The following is an 18,766-nucleotide window of genomic DNA, read 5'->3' as shown; positions in this document are numbered from 1 at the left end:
TTTGCCAAGCAGCCCTAAGTCACAGGGCTCATCCTTTCTACTTCCCTTATTGTGCTTAAAAATGGCATTGTTTGCAACTTGTTAAAAAAAAAAAATACCGGCTATACCAAATCGCAAATCTAAGTAGACACAGTTGCTGAGTGAGTGAGGAGTGAGAAAGGAAGGAGCGGCAAAGGAGCAGATGAGCAGGGTTGAACAGCAACCCACGTTGAAACAGACAAATTCCTCTGAAATTCTAATTTTATTTTATTTAAAAAAATTTTTTTTAATGTTTATTTATTTTTGACAGAGAGAGAGAGAGAGAGAGCATGAGTGGGAGAGGGGCAGAGAGAGGGAGACACAGCATCCGAAGCAGGCTCTGGGCTCCGAGCTGTCAGCACAGAGCCCTACGCAGGGCTCGAACTCATGGAACGTGAGGTCATGACCTGAGCCAAAGTCAGACGCTCAACCGACTGGGCCACCCAGTATCCCCTCTGCAATTCTAATTTTAAAATAACAATGGTCCCCATTTGTTGGAACCTAATACTTACCCCCACAACAGCCCCAAGGAAAATTATTGTTTGTATTCCCATTTTATAGATGAGGAAATGCAAGGGCAGAAGGTTGGGTAAGTTGCCCAAGATCTGACACACAATTCGGCAAACGATAGAGCTGAGTTTCCAAACTAGGTCGACTCCCTGCTCTCCCCACCTCTAACATTCTGTCAGAAATATGAACCAAAGGGTGTTTAATAAAATAAGTTTGGACAGAAAACAAAGAAAACCTGAAGAAATTCGGGGAATGAGCTGTTCAGAGATCTTCCAAGTTAGTTATCATTGTCATGTTATTTACACCACCGTTGACAACCTAATTCAACCCGACTTCCTTTATGTAGAGAAGTAGCAAAGAAAACGCATGTGCTCTGCTCTCTTCTTAAGGAATCTGCTTCCTGCTTCCCTAATTCTTCTTGCTCTCAACTCGCCACGTTGGCCAGCAAGGTCTCCCCCGGACCACATCAGCCCAAGACTGCCTCCCCCTCCACACGGGTCTAACCCAGCAGCGTCACCACAGCTTGGCCGTTGACCGGTGCTTAGTAGTCCCAGGATTTGTCCTTTATCCGCTCCCCGCTTCTTTACTCAGTATAACAGTTACGGATCTTCTTGTCTGTAGCCCCCAGTCCTGGCCAAATGCCCATCTCCTTCTTCACCAAGTAGCTGGAGACCTTCTGGGGTCAACTTTGCCTTGGAGCCCCCCTCATCCAACATATACCCTTTTCTCCTGCCTCTCCCCCTTCCTAAGACTTATCCCCCTTCAACTCTCCTCTACAAAGCTTGTCCTCTGGGTTTCCTCCCTCTCCTGAAGTCCTGAAGCACACCTCTCATTTGGCTTTTAGGGTCCAGGTGCCAAGTATTTCTTATCGTTTTTCCTTGGAATCCTCTTGTAATATTTTAAATTGCACGAACAGCCTGACTTCTCTTTTTTTGTGCACATGGCCCATCTACCCAACCAGATTGGGCGTCCTCCAATGCTCTGTCCTTTGGCATCTGCTCATATTTCTTTCTAATAACTCCCTTGGAGAGAGCTCATCCCCTTGCAAAACACCACGGATGCCATGCATATTCGTGCCACAAAGCCCCAGCTCAGGCTGCCCTTGACTTTAGGGTCCTTTCCCCTTCCCCTGTCAGTCGAAATCCACACTCTTTACTCAAGGCCACTTCAAATTCCAGGGAAGCCTTCTCCAGCAAACACAGGTCCGCAATTATCTGCTCCGTCTCTGAGCGTCTAAAGCACTCCAGGCTATACAAACGTTTTTTTTTTTTTTTTTAATTTTTTTTTTTCAACGTTTATTTATTCTTGGGACAGAGAGAGACATAGCATGAACGGGGGAGGGTCAGAGAGAGAGGGAGACACAGAATCGGAAACAGGCTCCAGGCTCTGAGCCATCAGCCCAGAGCCTGACGCGGGGCTCGAACTCCCGGACCGCGAGATCGTGACCTGGCTGAAGTCGGACGCTTAACCGACTGCGCCACCCAGGCGCCCCTATACAAACGTTTTAATGTTTAAGTCTATTCTCGTTTTCTGATGTCTGTGAGGGCGTGTACCTTCCATTGTTCCTGACGGTTTGGGAGTTTCCTCAGGCCGGTAACCGAGTCTTTGGTTTCGGATTCCCCATAGTACCCGGCACAGTGCTACATATTTTGAAGCGCTGAACTCATCCTACGTGGCAAAAGTGAAAACATAAATGAGATTTTTCGTTTCCAATATGGCCCGGTAAACTGAGGCTCTGGTGGTACCAAGCCGAACCAAATCTGGAGCCAAAACTGAGCAAAATCTAAACCCTTGGGGTAGGGGGTTTTATGTGCTTAAGAATCTCTTGTCACGGGACACCAAGTTCGGTGACAGTGTAGACAGTACCCAGCTTCACAGGGTGGCCTTGTTTAGTTATCCAAACGCAGAAATATAACACCTTGAAAGAGTGTGTCTGAATCAAGAATTCAGGCTTCGTTTGCCCAAGTGGAAAGTTGCATGCGGCCAAGCAAAGCTGACCTGATGAAAGCCAGTGTGTTCAGCTTCTTTTCAGATCAACAGCCATAAGTGCCACTACCATTTGACACGGCACCAGTCACACCTGTGTTCTGGGGCCAAGAACGGTGGCCAGCTCAGCACCTTCTGAAACACGGGTGGCTGAAATCCAAGGCAAACAAGACTGAACAGATGAATCACAGCGGTGAGAACCAAGCAGCTGCCATTGTAATCCAGGGAGCTTACCCACAATCCAGCGGGGCAGGGAGTAACCTATAATGTGCTGGGTGTAGGGCCAACTCAACCTTCAGACACAGGAAGTTGGGTCTCCCCTAATTGCTCACGTTAAGAAATTCTCTTGCCTCTTCTTGGTCTGAAAATGTCGTTAGCCCTCCTGAATTAGGGACCCAGGCTCCATCTTGGAAGCGAGGCGTGGCAATCCACACAGCCAACCAAACCCTCACAGACACAGTCTATACAGATGACAACAGAAAGCCAACATCCAACATTCCCAGGCTCCTTTATTATGCACTAAGCTCAGAGGAAGGCCGTAACCGCTTAGAATGTTCTATGAAGTTCTCAGGATAGTATTCTTAGAAAGTCAGCCCCCACAAGGTCCATCAGTTCAAAAGCCAGTCAGAGTGGAAGTTAAGAGTGACGTTGAGATACCGTAGTCTCAGCAGCTTCTGAATTTTGTTACAGTGTTTATTCTTTATTTTCTTTCCTCCCCAGGGCTAGCAGTGGTCCCTGGGAGAAACGAGAGGAAAAATACAACTCCCTTTTCAAAAGTACATCCCAAGCCCATGCACACCAGAGTGCTGACATTGTCAACCTTGCGTGTCCCCCCCCCCCCCACACCCATCACTTATCGTGGAGATACGTGATGTATTCATTTTCCTACAAAGCCAGTACCCTTTTCAGGATCCTCCCTGATGCGTGAGAACAGCGCCACCTAGGCTTGGGGCATCTTAGTTAAGTCCTGAGAGTCTAGAACTTCAATTCATTCTTTCATTCAGTAAATATTTATCAAGCATTCAGTATGTGGGAGGCACGTGTTCTAAAGGCTGGAAGGTAGCAACCACTGAAGCAGGAAAAGTGTCTGTCCTCCCGGATCTTATATTCTGTCAAGACGAGATAGGCAGTTAACAAAGACACCTGTAAATACAATGACTATCGGACGGTGATGGGTGCCGTGGGGAAGAACAGGACAGATCAAAAAGGGTAGGAATCGCCCAGGGGCGGGGAACGCGGACCATGCAGGATGGTCAGGGAAGGACTCTCTGAAGAGGTGATGGTTCAGAGAGACAGGCCCTAAGGAGGTGTGGAAAAAGCCATGCAGATTGTAGAGAGAGGTTTTCAGGACAGGGATCAGAAAGGGTGGGGACCCTGAGGCCCGAGAAGGGCTACGGTGCTTGCGGAGTAGCAAGGGGCCAGAGGGGCTAGAGGAGAAGGAGAAAAGCAGAGCAAAGTGGGAGTTGCTGAGACAGGAGAGAGGGCAGGAAGCCAGCTCATAGAAGACCTGACAAGCCACTTTAAGGGTTTTGGCTTTGACTCAGCATATCAGTAGGGCCGGTGGGGAGACAGAAGCCACCCCAGTTATTTCAACAGAGCTAATTTAATATAAAGAAATGTTAATGAGGAATAAAGTCATTAACCAGGCAACTGAAAGGGTAAAAGAGATAGCAAATGCAGGAAGCTGTCTCCACACCTAGGGCTGGGGCAACGAAGGGTAAATTATTAACATTCAGAAGCTCAGAAGAGGGTCCCATGAGGCTGGAGCTCAGACCGCTGAAGAAGGGACAGCGGCAGCTGGCTCTGGTGTCCCAGAGGGAGCACAATGAGACTGCTCTTGAGCGTGGGGAACGGCTGCCAAATGGACTTAACTGTGGCCACAGGAAGGAGCTGCCACGGCCAGGGTCAGGCACTGGGGCCGCCGTGCCCCTCGAGGGCTGCGCTTGACGGGAAACCCACAGAAAACAAAACAGGAAACAGCGAGACCCCTCTCTTTCCTCTAGGGGGTGTGGGCCCCCCCCCTCTGGCGCCCCCTGCTGGGCACAGGCAGACCCAGGAGAAAGGTGTTTTCCAGGGGCCCGGCTCCAGTCCCCGAAAATCCAGTATAGAAGCATGGGTTTAGAGCCGAGCAGCAATAACTTAGCAACTGACACCCTCTGAACAAGACAGGAGGACATCAGGGAATTTTGAGCAAGAGAGTGACATAAGCTGAGTCACTGTGGCGGCTGTGTTGAGAAAAGATGGCAGAAGGGCCACGGCAGCGGAGGCGGGAAGAAGTGGCTAGATTCTGGGTACCCTTAGCCCCACGGGATTTGCCGAGGATTTGCATGTGGGCTGTGAGAGAAAGAGAGCAGTCAAGGTGACTCCCACATCCTGGCCTCAATAACTCGAGCTCTGAGTGGAGCAAGACTGGTCCGAGGCGCCTGTGAGAAGGCCGCGTGACGACGCTGTGGGCAGTTGGGCACCCGAGTCCGGAGCTCGGGAAGGGGTCTAAGTTAAGGCGTGCATGTGAGGCTCCCGTACCGCAGGGAGGGATTTTTCAACGTTTATTTATTTTTGGGACAGAGAGAGACAGAGCATGAACGGGGGAGGGGCAGAGAGAGAGGGAGACACAGAATCGGAAACAGGCTCCAGGCTCTGAGCCATCAGCCCAGAGCCCGACGCGGGGCTCGAACTCATGGACCGCGAGATCGTGACCTGGCTGAAGTCGGACGCTTAACTGACTGCGCCACCCAGGCGCCCCAGGGAGGGATTTTTAAAGCCACCTGCTCGGACGAGATCGGCCCTGGCCATGTCGACGTGGCTCACCACACACAGTGGCTGGGGATAGGATGTGGAGTCAGGATGTCGTAGACCTGAGTCCAACTCGACCAGCCCTGGGCCTTCCCGGGCGGCTGCTCGCCACTCCACGCCTTGATTCCGCATCTGAGAAATGGGGATGATAAGAACCACACCGACTGCATTGGTCCCGTGCGAGGATTCAACGCGGTGAGACCAGGGAAGCTCCCATCCCGCGGGTCCTAAGCCGGAGAAGGGGGCAGCAGCCCAATGTGTCCCGCTCCGCGAGAAAACTAAGGACGAGGGAGGTCAAAAGGGGAACGTGAGTGCCTTCCGATGTTAAGTGGGGACAAGGGGGGGACCACGGTTTCCCCTCGCTCACGAATACCTGGCCAGGGAGTAAAAGGAGATGCCAGACAACGACCATCCGAGAGAAAGAGAAAAGACAGATTCACGAAAGGATGCTTACAAAAAAGGCAATTCTTTCAAACATCAGAACTGAGCTTGTAGGGACAGAATCCTTGCCGCGGGACGAGCTACGGAGACAGCAGCGTGGGCCTGTCGTGAGCTGGGGGAGCTAGAGATGAGTCAGGGTTAGGGCCGCCTCCCCACGACTCTCCACCCCCCCCCTCCCTGCACACCAGTCACCATCCTCCTCTTAGTTGGTCACCCCTCACTGAGCATGCTCACAGGAGGCGAGCTGTTCCTTCCCCAGAGTTCAGACGCAGGGTTATGTAAGGTTGGGCCGCAGCCCTCGCCCGAGAGCTGAGACCAGCTGCCTGCACGGGGCACTCCCTTCCCAGGGGGTAGATCAGGTCAGGAAACCAAACCACAGATGGCAAGGCTCAGAGAATCCAGCAGTAGAGGAAAGCGAGCTGACTCTCCTCCAATGGAGGTTACTTTCCTCCAATGGAGCAAAACAGCCCCCCCCCCGCCCCCACCCAGGTCAGTGAGAAGGCCCTGTTCCATGAAGTTTCTCCAGGGTCCCCTTCATTTGGGATCAAAAGCTCATCACGTCGCTCTGCTTACAGCGGCCTTTTTCCACAGGCATTCCCAACACTGACACAACGCGAAACGTTCTGCCGTCCAGGGATTATATTCCAAACAGCTGTTCCCGGACGCTAGGCAGGATCCTTCGGAAAGAGGGATCCTCAGCTTCAGCAGAGATTTTGCACACACGCTCCGCTCCGGCACCGTGGGGCCCCTGACCCCCAGGCCTTCAGAATGCGACCCTCTGTGAGGTGGGGTCTTTAAAGAGGTTCGTTCAGGGACAGTGAGGTCATTAGGATGAGACCGAATCCCACGACTGGTATCCCTGTACGAAGAAGCGATTAGGACACCGACACGTACAGAAGGCAGACCATCTGGGGACACGGGGAGCAGCCTGCTGTGGACAAACCGAGGAGAGAGGCTTTGGAAGAAACCCACCCTGCCCACACTTTGCTCTCTGACTTCCAGCCTCCAGAGCTGTGAGACAATAAATTTCTGTTGCCTGAGTCCCCCCGCCCCGCTGTCTGTGGTGACTTTTGTTATGACGGCCCTAGGAAACTAATACACCAATTGAATCAGAATTTCTGGGAATGAGACCTAAACATCAGTATTTATGAAAGTTTCCCTAGAGTGTTGACTCTGTGTTGTAGAACTCACTCTTCTGGATTACAAATTCCCCTCAGTCTTCTAAATCCAGGGCTGACTCTTAGATGGCTTCTCCAAGAAGCCGACCATGCATGATACTTAATGTAACTTCCTTCCTTTCTCCCTCCCACCCTCCTTTCCTTTCCTTCTCCCTCTCTTTCTCCCTGCTTTCTTCCTCTCTCCTTCCTTCCTTCCTTCCTTCCTTTCTTCTTTCCTTCCTGGACAACAGAAAAAACAGGACAAGCCACGGCCTTCATCTCAGCCTCAAGCTCAACAGACACGAAGTCAAGTCCCGCCTAACACCTTCTGTTAAAATCCGAACCCCTGAGCGGTCCCTAAGCAAATCTTTAATAAAGCTAAAGACCTTGAAAAGGCTCTAATCTGATGAACGACTGACTCCAGGGGACAGACAGACCCTGCTGCAAAGGCTCACAGGGAAAACTGAAGGCAACGCCTTCCCTCTCTGGGGCGTGCCCCTGTCAGACAGAATCTTTTTTCTTCCTCTTCTTTAACTCGTGCCTCATTCAGCTTTTTAAGTGGCCCATTGTCCACGGCAACCTCTTCCTAGGACCAAATGGCTACGACAAGTGCAGGAGGAAACCCACACAAATCTCTGGGACCGGCCAGGCCTCATTTTTCTGTAATGGTTGGTTCGAGATAAGCCACCGGCGGTGACCTGGTCCCTGCACGTCTTTGAATAATGATAGCAAGGTGGGCTTGAGAGTTTGCAAGCCTCCTCTCCTTCCCCGTGTCTCTGTTCCCCCACCTGTACCACGGACGTGGGAGATCCGGACATCTGAGCACCGCTCGGGTGGAGGTGAAGGGGTACAGCTTTAATCATCCTCCTTTTCAGCATCCGAACGTATCCACATATGTTTCCCCAGCCGCTTGCCGGCCATCCCCTCCCCCTCTTTTTTTTATTCATCCCTGAAAGCTTCTATTATCAATCACTGCATGGGGTAAATTTTCAAATCAGCAGTCAGAGTTTTTAAGCTGCATGACTTCTATTACAGCCAAAGGAGGCAGGTGACCAACACCAATACGGTCTCAAAAATCCGCTCAGCAGCTTGTGTTCATTCACTCGTTTTTCATGGCCTGTCTCCAGGCTGGTTTTAACAGAGCCTTGTCTGAGGAGGGGTCTGTCCTTCACAGATCCGGGGGGAAAGTCAGGGGACACACTGAGCTGGAAGAGAGGAAGGAAGGCGAGTAGGCTTGCAGAGCGCTTTTCTTAGGGATGTGATCACGTTTACCGGAACCAGCGAGGCTAGGAAGGGTCACGTGTTAAGACGGGGTGTCTGAAGCTCTGTCTGCCATTCTAGCTTCCCCTTCCCAATCATGCAAGTGTCCCGGAACAATGCCTTCCACCCACTGGCCAGGCCATCGTTAGACAAAAAGCGGAGCCCTCTTGGCTCTGCCCCTGTCCACTGTGGGGGTGGCATCTCGGCCCCCTCTACTCTGGCCTCCTGGCTCTTCTTCGCGCTCAGCCATTGGGACCAAACACGCATTCGCATTCGTCTGGTGTCTGAGGACGTCTTTGCATCCAGACACTGCCTTTAATGTGGCATCTGGAGGTTGAGTAAGACCTCCCGGTCCCTCGGAGATATGGGCAACCTCTGGCTCACCCCATCCAATTCCAGGCCACCGAACGTCCAAAGTCTTTGCTGCGATTTCAGCTGCTGCTTCTGGCTCCCACACCTTCACGTACCATTTCTGGGCTGCGTCACACGGCGACCCTCCCACACCCCGTGTCCAACACCACTCCTGCAAAGCCGTTAATCGGGACTAGAGACAGGGGGACAGAGGGAGGATTCGCATCAGGCACGTATCCATGATAACGTGCTCTTGAGTTCCTCTTGGCCACCCCCTAATCTGGAGGAGGGGGAATCTTCTTTTCCCTTCTCAGACCCAGCACCCAGCCTCTCGAGAGCTTCCCCCAGAAAGTTTAATCTTTTTCCCTCCGTTGCGCAAAGATTTACAGACACAAGTGCCCCTCACCGATGTCTCCTCTTTCCGAGAAAGGCCCGTAGCCTTTCTCTGAAGAATGGGTTCACCTCAGGCAACGCTTCATGCAAAGGTCAAGAGCGTCTAGCAGCCTCCACCCCCTCATCTGATGTGAGGAGCAGCCCCTGAGTCCAGAAAGAGCAGGCCGGTGGCCTCTGACGAGATGGGGCAGGACAAGGCAACGTCCACGTGGTGTGGAAACCAACCAGGCCCCCGGAGACCTTCTCTCGGGCCGGATGATGACAGTCAGACTCCGCCAAGGGCAGCGGCTGAAGCGGCCGGTGTAGCCGCAAGGAATCACAGGAAGGAGCCGGCGAGCAGAAACCTGGGAGGCACAGGCCGAAGCAGGAATCGTGTGGTGTGAAACAGGAGGCAGGGGGTAGTGGCAGTTGACGCAGGGCAACAGAGAGGCTGTCCCACAAGGCCAGTCAAGGCCCTTGGGAACGAGAGGAAGCACCATGCTCCCCACGTGGCCTCAGCAGGCCTCAGTGTTCCCTGCCTGCTTACTTAATCCCCGGGTGCGCGACAAACCCCCAACGCCTCAGAGGTTCGGAGGCCTTCTCTGCTCCGCGCTCACCGGGCCCCCCATCCCTTGCCCTTGGGGTCAGAGGTCAGTCTTCCTCAGATGCATAATCTGGCCGCTAACACAGAGGCGACACCCAAGAGTGATTTCCTTCCAGCCCAGCCCTCTACATTATGCCCGGGACATTAGCTTGGTTTCCTTAATTCCTCATATGGCGTTACACAAAAATAAACACTATATAAAAATATATGCCCAAGGGGTGCCTGGGTGGCTCAGTCGGTTAAGGGTCCGACTCTAGGTCTCGGCTCCGGTCATGATCTCACGGTTCGTGAGTTCGAGCCCCACGTTGGGCTCTGCGCTGACAGGCAGGGGGGGGGAGGGGGGCGGCCTGCGTGGGATTCTGTCTCTCCCTCTCTCTCCGCCCCTCCCCCACCTCAAAGCAAATAAATAAACTTAATATATGTTTATTAATATACGCCCAAGCGTGAGACCTTCAACTTCCTGCTTCCGGGCTGACAAGCCAACTGCAAGGGACAGTTGGAAACGGAACAACAACTGCCTGGGCCCGTGGAAAGAAAGCTGAGAAAGACCTTGAGGTAAAAACAAGAGCTGTGAGTTTACCTCTCCTGACACCCAGGCAGCCATCCCGCCTCAGTGGCCCCAACCACAGAGCCATGGGACTATCGGGTGTTGATTCAGACCAACTGTGGAAGGGTCAAGCTTGAAAGTCTGCAAGTTAAGTACAAATGGCCCAGTTCTATTTCTACCATCGCGATTCTCCACACACAAAAAAATCTATGGAGGAGTTGATTCTGTAACACTCAGAGAGCAAGAGAACCAATCAATGAAAGCTATGGAGTGAGGAAAAGAATCTGCAGGGGTGACCCTTTCTGCTGAGTGCAGACGATGCCTCAGGAACAACATGGCAGCCTTTTCCTCCCGTCAGAAATGGCTACCTGTACCAAAAGGGCAGACTTTAGCTATTTTCTCCGATGGAGGCCTTTCTTCTCTGCTTTCTTGCTGAAAATTTCTGACTCAGTTAATAACCTATGTCTGAATATAGCTTACAGAGGTTCACTTTATGAGGCATTTAAGTACATAATAATAATCTCACTGGAGTCTCCACCTCAGAAACTCATATTATGATGGGGGATTACAGTATACAGACCCCATACTCTACCACCATCTTCTTTCCCTGCTCACCAGTAACTGGAGTGGTCTAATGGGTCTCTCTCCAGTGGAAAACAACCATATCCTCTGAAGGTGTGAGCAGTACAGGCACGACTTGTGACCACAAGCCTCTAAGTTTCTTCTGACCTACTTCCCAACCCAGATGATGCTCACACCAATATGGCCCCATAAGCATGCCCACGGCCCAGATGCATACCTACCCATTTCTCTCCCACTCAAGAAAGGATATCAGAATGCAAGAACCTAACAACAACACCCTTATGGGGGCTCTTTCTGGAATGCGTTATAATTTATCAACAAAGTAAATTATTCAAACCTTTACTATTTCAACTCTTTAACACATTCCTTCTTACGTGCAGTGTGGACACCGTGGTTGAGAACACGGACTTCTCAGACACCCCAAGATGCCTACCACTGGAATTGTTGACATCAGACAACTGAGCACAAAGAATAACTGCTACTGTTAACTGACTCATAGGAGATTCCAGCACCTTGAAGGGAACCAAGGCACCTCCGCCTTTCTTAAAATGCACTCACCAGGGGCGCCTGGGTGGCGCAGTCGGTTAAGCATCCGACTTCAGCCAGGTCACGATCTCGCAGTCCGTGAGTTCGAGCCCCGCATCAGGCTCTGGGCTGATGGCTCAGAGCCTGGAGCCTGTTTCCGCTTCTGTGTCTCCCTCTCTCTCTGACCCTCCCCCGTTCATGCTCTGTCTCTCTCTGTCCCAAAAATAAATAAACGTTGAAAAAAAAAATTAAAAAAAAAAAAATGCACTCACCAAATTTCCATAATCTCCAATGACAATAACAATTGTGTAATACCCAATAAAGGCCCTATTACCCTTTAAACAAAGGAAATGATAAAACATGACAAGTTTATCATCATTATGGATGATTACTATTTTGTGTTGTTTTATATACTTCCTAATTCCCTAAAAGTGAACATCCACCATTTTTTAATGGGATATTGTTCAAAATATTATGTAAAAAATGTATTTTCAACACTAGGAGTGGAAAGTCATGGGATCTGAGGAGATTCTCCAGGGCACAGGCTAATCCCCATACAACATTTATTTAAGAACCTTCTTAGGGCAATGAGGAGAGGGGGACATTTTCTAAAATATCTCCAAAGGGAGAGGGGGAGAAAGGTAGATGGCTATCACATTTTTACTAAAAGTTTTCTCCTTTTGTTAATGTTTATTTATTTATTTTTGAGAGAGAGAGAGAGAGAGAGAGAGGGAGACAGAGAGAGAGCGCATGAGTTGGGGAGAAGCAGGAAGAGAGGGAGACACAGAATTCGAAGCAGGCTCCAGGCTCCGAGCTGTCAGCACAGAGCCCAATGAGGGGTTCGAACTCACAAACCGTGAACCTGAACCGAAGTCAGACGCTCAACCGACTGAGAGGAGAAAAGCAGCTCCACACTGTCAGCACAGAGCCCAATGAGGGGCTCGAACTCACAAACCCTGAGATCATGACTTGAGCCAAAATCAAGAGTCAATGTGGGGCGCCTGGGTGACTCAGTCAGTCAAGCGTCCGACTTCGACTCAGGGCATGATCTTGCAGTTCACGAGTTTGAGTCCCACATCTGGCTCTTTGCTGACAGCTCAGAGCCTGGAGCCTGCTTCGGATTCTGTGTCTCCCTCTCTCTCTCTCTCTCTCTGCCCCTCCCCCACTCATGCTCTCTCTCTCTCTCTCTCTCTCTCTCTCTCTCATAAATAAGTAAAAACATTTCAAAAAAAAATTTTTTTTAAGTTCAGACGCTTAACTGACTGAGCCACCCAGGCCTCCCCTTTACTGAAAGATTTCTTGACTGCCTCTCATTGTGATAGAGATTATAACACCACTCCTACCTTCTCAGTGAACAATTAGAAGACAACTCTTTCTAAGTGTCTGTGAGACATGACCTCTAGGATCTGTTGTATCAAATACACATTATATCAAGTCACCTGTCCGCTAAGCTTCTATGAGTGAGAGACCTTGGTCTCTGGAAGAGGAGTGTCCCAGAAATGGAAATGAAAATGGATCAAAGGTGCGTATCCCACTAACCAACACCAAAACTTACTCGATCACTGGGAAGACAAGGGCTTGGGCTTACTTCTTTCCACCTGTCTGGGCAGGTGAACAGAGATCAGGGGTTATGATGCTGAAAATCCAGAGGACCACCGGACAGCTTTTCTATATAGCTCACCATGTCTCTAGCTGAAAAGCGTGAGCTTTGAGGTAGGGTGAGGAGAGAGGGGGGCGCCTACCAGGGCCGTGGAGAGACCGTTACACAGGGGGTGGGAAGTCCCTGCAGGGAGAAGGACACAAATCAAGAGGAAGAAAAAGAAAAGGGGAGGAGAGAGGTAAAAAATGAAGCCAAGGTAGGCTAGCGTTCTTCACCACCAAAAAGGGGGAGACGATGGAGGTTTGCTCTTTTTTTTTAACATTTATTTATTTTTTGAGACAGAGAGAGACAGAGCATGAATGGGGGAGGGTCAGAGAGAGAGGGAGACACAGAATCGGAAGCAGGCTCCAGGCTCCGAGCTGTCAGCACAGAGCCCCACGCGGGGCTCGAACTCGTGAACCACGAGATCATGACCTGAGCCAAAGTCAGACACTTAACCGACTGAGCCACCCAGGCGCCCCGAGATTTGCTCTTTGAGCTCATCAGGAGTGCAAACGATAGTTCACGAATGTCAAAGGACAGGGGGAGATCCCCCGGGTGACCTTGGCTTTGCAACGAAAACACGCCAGGGAAGCAGAGCGTGCAGATGTTTGTGCAACAGAGATGGGCGGGGGGGTGCCTCCATTATGCTTCCGGGTCTCAGTCCTGGCAAATGACCAATGTCTCTTTTTTTTTTATTTTTTTTTTTAACGTTTTTATTTATTTTTGAGACAGAGAGAGACAGAGCATGAACGGGGGAGGGTCAGAGAGAGAGGGAGACACAGAATCGGAAGCAGGCTCCAGGCTCTGAGCCATCAGCCCAGAGCCTGACGCGGGGCTCGAACTCACGGACCGCGAGATCGTGACCTGGCTGAAGTCGGACGCTTAACCGACTGCGCCACCCAGGCGCCCCAGACCAATGTCTCTTTAATGTGAAAACAGCGTCGGAGGCAGTAGCAGAAGCCGAAACTCCGGTGACATTGATTTTGCACGTTCGTGGGGTTGCTTCTAAAGGGGAACTCCCACGGCAGCCGGACAGTTTCTTCACCTAAAACACCGCAGTTGTGCAGCCCCACAGAGGCCAACGGGAACAAATCCATTCAGCCCTTTCGACAGCGTCACGTCGACACTTCGATTACCTGATAACCGCGGCAATGTGTTTCTAGCCAAGCAGGAAAAGTCCAAAAGAGCTTAACCTCTTTTCCCCTTCGGCTTCCTCGCAACTTCCACCTGCTTCCGTTCTTTCACGGCTCAATTTCCGTGGCCAGGTTGTGATCAGCGCACGAAGGGAGTACCGAAGAAGGGTCCTGGACCTGGATTCAAATCCTGGCTCTGCTGTTTGCCGGTGGCGTGAACTTGGGCAAGTCGCCTAGATCCTATCAGCTTCGGTTGCCTGGCCTATAAAATAGCGGTTGCTATGGAAAATCAAATCAAGTGATACCTGTTTGGAAGGTGCTGCGACGGTTGTTGTAATGCCAACTGGAATAAGTAAATAGGGATTCGGCTTACTCGAAAAACTAACGTGGAGGGGTGCCTGGGTGGCTCAGTCAGTTAAGCGTCCAACTCTTGGTTTCGGCTCAAGGTCACGGTCTCACTCAGGGTTTGTGAGTTCAAGCCCCCCCCCGTTGGGCTCTGCGCTGACAGTGTGGAGCCCGCTTGGGATTCTCAGCCTCTCTCTCCCTCTCTCGCTCGCTCTCTTTCTCTCAAAACTAAATAAATAAACTTAAAAAAAAAAAAAAGGCTAATGTGAAAAGCACACTTCTCACGAAAATGCCCTTGAGCACCTCAGGAGCAGGTGGTAAGTAGCCAATCTGTCTTCAGTTTCACGTAAGGATATTCCGCTCCAATTATACCGGAAGCTTCTCAAGAGAAAATTAGCGTTTGATCTGATAACATCATCGTCTGACATAAGAAAACACACACACACAAATTTCGTGTATCTGGGCGATAATTCTGGGTGATTAATATGATGACAGTTTTTAGTTAATGATAAAGAAAAATATGCGCCAGTCAACACCCCAAATTCACTTACAAAAGTTTTTTTTGTTTTTTCAGTCTAAAGATGGCAGCAGAGAATATTGTAGATGGCTCTGGGCTCCAGATCTATACAGATTTCTACTAAACTAACAGGAGTCCCTTTACGGCATTGATTTGTGTGTCCCTCACTGGAATGGGAGTTCCTGTGGCTACCACGTTAGCCTTCTATGGGCACCGGGTGCTGCTACATAGTGGGCTTAAGACGGATAAGCGGATGGTCAGTCCGCCTCCGCTAACAGGCCAAGCAAGACACAATCTTAAAAAGAAAGCTATTCGGTAAGTTGATTACATTTGTATCGGTTAACACGAAGCTCGGCTGCCTCCATCGATACCCTAACAAAAAGGACTTCATCAAAACAGGTGTGTATTTCTCTTGCACACAGATGTCTAGAGGGAGTCTGTCCACAGCTCCCATGTGCCTGCTCTACTGTGTGTGGCTTTCGTTCCCAAGTTTACATCTTGGTCCAAGACGGCTCTGAAGCTCCAGTCATTATCGCCACGACCCAGGGAACAGGAAGGTTAAGAGAACGGTAGGGGTAGGTATTTGGGGAACAAAATGGGTGGCCTGTGTCAGAGGATGCTATGTTCCTCTCGATACCGATCTCTCCACTTTTCAGTACCAGAACCTCAATTTTTATGCCAGTTTATTGCCACCCATAATAAATACTATATCCCCCCTCCCACCTTGCAGCTAGCTAAGTGTGAACATATGACTAGGTTTTAGACAATGAAACATAAGCAGAAATATTATGTAGAATTTCTGGGAAGTTCCTCCTCTTTAAAAGGAACACAGGTATGATGGCTGGAGCTCTAGCAACCACCTTGGATCATAAAGACCATAAAGACAAAAACTGCATCCTACGAATGACAGACGAATGAACTAGAGGGAAACACTGTACCTGCAAACCTCATAGAGGAACCATACCAGCCCTGGACTGCCCACTCTGAACATCTTTTATGCGACAGAGAAATTAACTTTTATCTTTACTTATGCCACTGTTACATTGCTGGCCCCTATAAAACTGAATCTAGTCCTAAGCAGGACAGAACTGAAGTAGTGAATATTTTTCCCCCTCCTGTCTATTTATCAGTTACCAGTAGCACTATTCTCCACCAACATGGCCATTCCTGAACCTTCCTTCTCTGTCTCAACCTTGCTCACAGGGAGTAGCAAATAAAGGACACAAAGCCCATCACTTTTAGTTTTGCAAACTATGAACATTTGATAACAAAAGGAAATAAAACATGAGCCATCCACAATTCCCTGCCCAGCTATGGTGAAATTAAAAAGTTAAGAGAATCCCCCTCCAAAATCCCAGAAGCACTTCTGTCGCTGCTCTGACATCTATGGCCGTGTTCCCAGCGTGTACTAGGTGAGACAACATATTGTTAGGTAAATGGTGCCTCATTCACTTATGTATTTAAAAATAATAAAGGCAGCAGAAAAGAAATAGTTATTGTTCTATATCAAACAGGCAGATCGAGACCTCTTTCCCATTTGGCCTGAAACTTAGCTGAGCAAGATTACCCCATTTTCCTTCTTACAAATCCCTACATTCATGTGTGTGTGTGTGTGTGTGTGTGTGTGTGTGTGTGTATAAAATGTTCGAGCCACATACATTATCAAAGCAACTTTCCAAATGAGCTGTTGCCAACACACCCATGAATACTAAAAATCTTTTCCTGGCTAACGGTTGTCTTCTCTAAGATTGTATTACCACTTGGCCTCTTCCGATAGCCTCAATTCTTATTATATTTCATTTCTCTTGAAACGAGTTCACGGTACCCCCCCCAAAGTAAAATAAAGTCTTTTACAAATCGACACCCACGGAAAGATCAAGATTAGTAAGTTGATGAAGAGGGCGTGTGGGTAGCGTCTTGGAATCTCTCTGCAAGGTGGTAGCTGGATGCCAATGATCACGACAGACCCCGTGACCCGGAAGCAAAGATCGGTGGACAAAGCCTACTTTGAAGACCTGGGCTCCTGTCCCAACTCCCGTTTCCAACACGTAGTGTAAATTTGGACAAGCGTCTTAGACTCTCCGGCCTCCTTTCTGTTAATTGGGAATAAGACCAACTTTAAATCACTGGAGTGAGGTTCAACACTATACGAAAGCAGTTTATAATGGTAAAGGGTTGCGTAAATGTACTGTCTGCATGTTTGTATGAAACAGTAGTGTTTGGGTTCTGAGTAATAGAAACTAAACTGTGGACTTTAAGTATTTGTGTGTATGTATGTATGTGCCTCAAGGATACAGAACATTCTGGAAGAAAAGGAAATGAACTGTTAAACAATGGTTACCTTTTGGGATAGGGTAAATATTTTTTTACTTTAAACATGGTCAGTGGTGGCTGTACATTAGTTTTAAAATTAAGAAAAAATGTGTACTGTGACTAAAGTTCTTTCCACGATGAAAAGGGCGGAGGCCAAAGCTAACGGATTTGAAAGGAGTAGGATATTCTTGTAGCAATAACCATGAGTCCCCTAAATCAGTCCTGAAGGCCCTTACCCTGATGACCCACAAACTGCGTCCTTCAAATGGATACTAATGCTAGGCTGGCCCTAGCAATGAAGCATCAAGATTTAGAAAGCAGAAATACTTAAAATTGCTTCGATATTCAATACGTGGGTGTTTCCCGCATTAAGAGCCAGCTCTAAACTCACACCCTAGCACCTCTGTTTCTAAGGAGTACCTTTTTCATTCAAATAGCACCCTTGTCCCCACAATCGACCAGGCAAAAAAGTGTATGGGTTCCACAATTATCTTATCTCCCATCATTTCCCTTCCTCTTCTTTACCATCCGTCCTATAATTATTCTAAGTCTTATACCTAAAGCCTGAAAAAAGATTTGGAGGTGATAGGGTGAACAAGTGTTATGTCTCCAAACACCTGGCAATCAAGAACCTCCTTGCCTCCCCCCACAGATGAAAGCACGCATTATTTGTCTTTGGGCAAATCCCACTCTCTTTATTGGCGTCTCCAAATACCCACCATGACTGCCTTGTCTCCAGCCCACCTGCCTCATTGGGACTAAATTCTCTAGACAGACCCACATAGAGTCCTGACCTCCATCCTAACATGGCCACCGCCTCAATCCACACACCAGGCTCCTACCAATGCCATCTGGGAGGCTAGTCAGGAGGAAACAGTCCAGGTGAAAAGGACACCAGACTGGTGGGGCCATTATGAAAACTAGTATGAAGGTTTCTCAAAAAAATTAAAGATAGGGGGCGCCTGGGTGGCTCAGTGGGTCAAGCGTCCAACTTCAGCTCAGGTCATGATCCTGTGGTCTGTGGGTTCCAGCCCCACATGGGGCTCTGTGCTGACAGCTCAGAGCCTGGAGCCTGTTTTGGATTCTGTGTCTTTCTCTCTCTCTGCCCCTCCCCCACTCACATTCTGTCTCTCAAAAATGAATCAGTGGGAAAAAAAAATTTTTTTAGTTAAAGATAGAACTCCCATGGGATCTAATACTGTTCACAACAGCCAAAAGGCAGAAGTGACTCAAATGTCCGTTGACAGATGAACAGATCAACAAAATGTGGTACATACATTATTACTCAACATATACAATAATTATGTGCCGGCTTCGGCAGCACATATACTAAATTTGGAACAACACAGAGAAGATCAGCATGGCCCCTGTGCAAGGATGACACGCAAGTTCGTGAAGCGTTCCATATTTTCATATACACAATAGAATACTACTTGGCAATGAGAAAGGATGAAATCTGGCCTTTTGTAGCAACGTGGATGGAACTGGAGAGTGTGATGCTAAGTGAAATAAGTCTTACAGAGAGAGATACCATATGTTTTCACTCTTAGGTGGATCCTGAGAAACTTAACAGAAGATCCTGGGAGAGGGGAAGGAAAAAAAAAAACTTAGAGAGGGAGGGAAGCAAACCATAAGAGACTCTTAAAAACTGGGAATAAACTGAGGGTTGA

General features: G+C 49.1%; 1 long non-coding RNA gene and 1 other non-coding gene across 2 annotated transcripts; one reads left to right on the top strand and one right to left on the bottom strand.

Annotated features, from left to right (window-relative positions):
* Nucleotides 1-3,010: 3,010 nt before the first annotated feature.
* On the bottom strand, nucleotides 3,011-3,618 carry LOC123609682. The gene is made up of 2 exons (XR_006717893.1): nucleotides 3,415-3,618; nucleotides 3,011-3,249 (listed from the first exon to the last, which is right to left on the bottom strand). It is a non-coding gene; the product is annotated as an uncharacterized LOC123609682 (long non-coding RNA).
* Nucleotides 3,619-18,401: 14,783 nt separating this feature from the next.
* Nucleotides 18,402-18,508, top strand: LOC123609976. The gene has a single exon (XR_006718018.1). It is a non-coding gene; the product is annotated as a U6 spliceosomal RNA (small nuclear RNA).
* The last annotated feature ends 258 nt before the right edge of the window (nucleotides 18,509-18,766 follow it).

The sequence above is a fragment of the Leopardus geoffroyi genome, chromosome B2 (genome assembly GCF_018350155.1).
Source record: "Leopardus geoffroyi isolate Oge1 chromosome B2, O.geoffroyi_Oge1_pat1.0, whole genome shotgun sequence".
Taxonomy (NCBI): domain Eukaryota; kingdom Metazoa; phylum Chordata; class Mammalia; order Carnivora; family Felidae; genus Leopardus; species Leopardus geoffroyi.
Note: the sequence above shows the minus strand (reverse complement) of the source record. Positions and strands in the feature narration are given on the sequence as shown.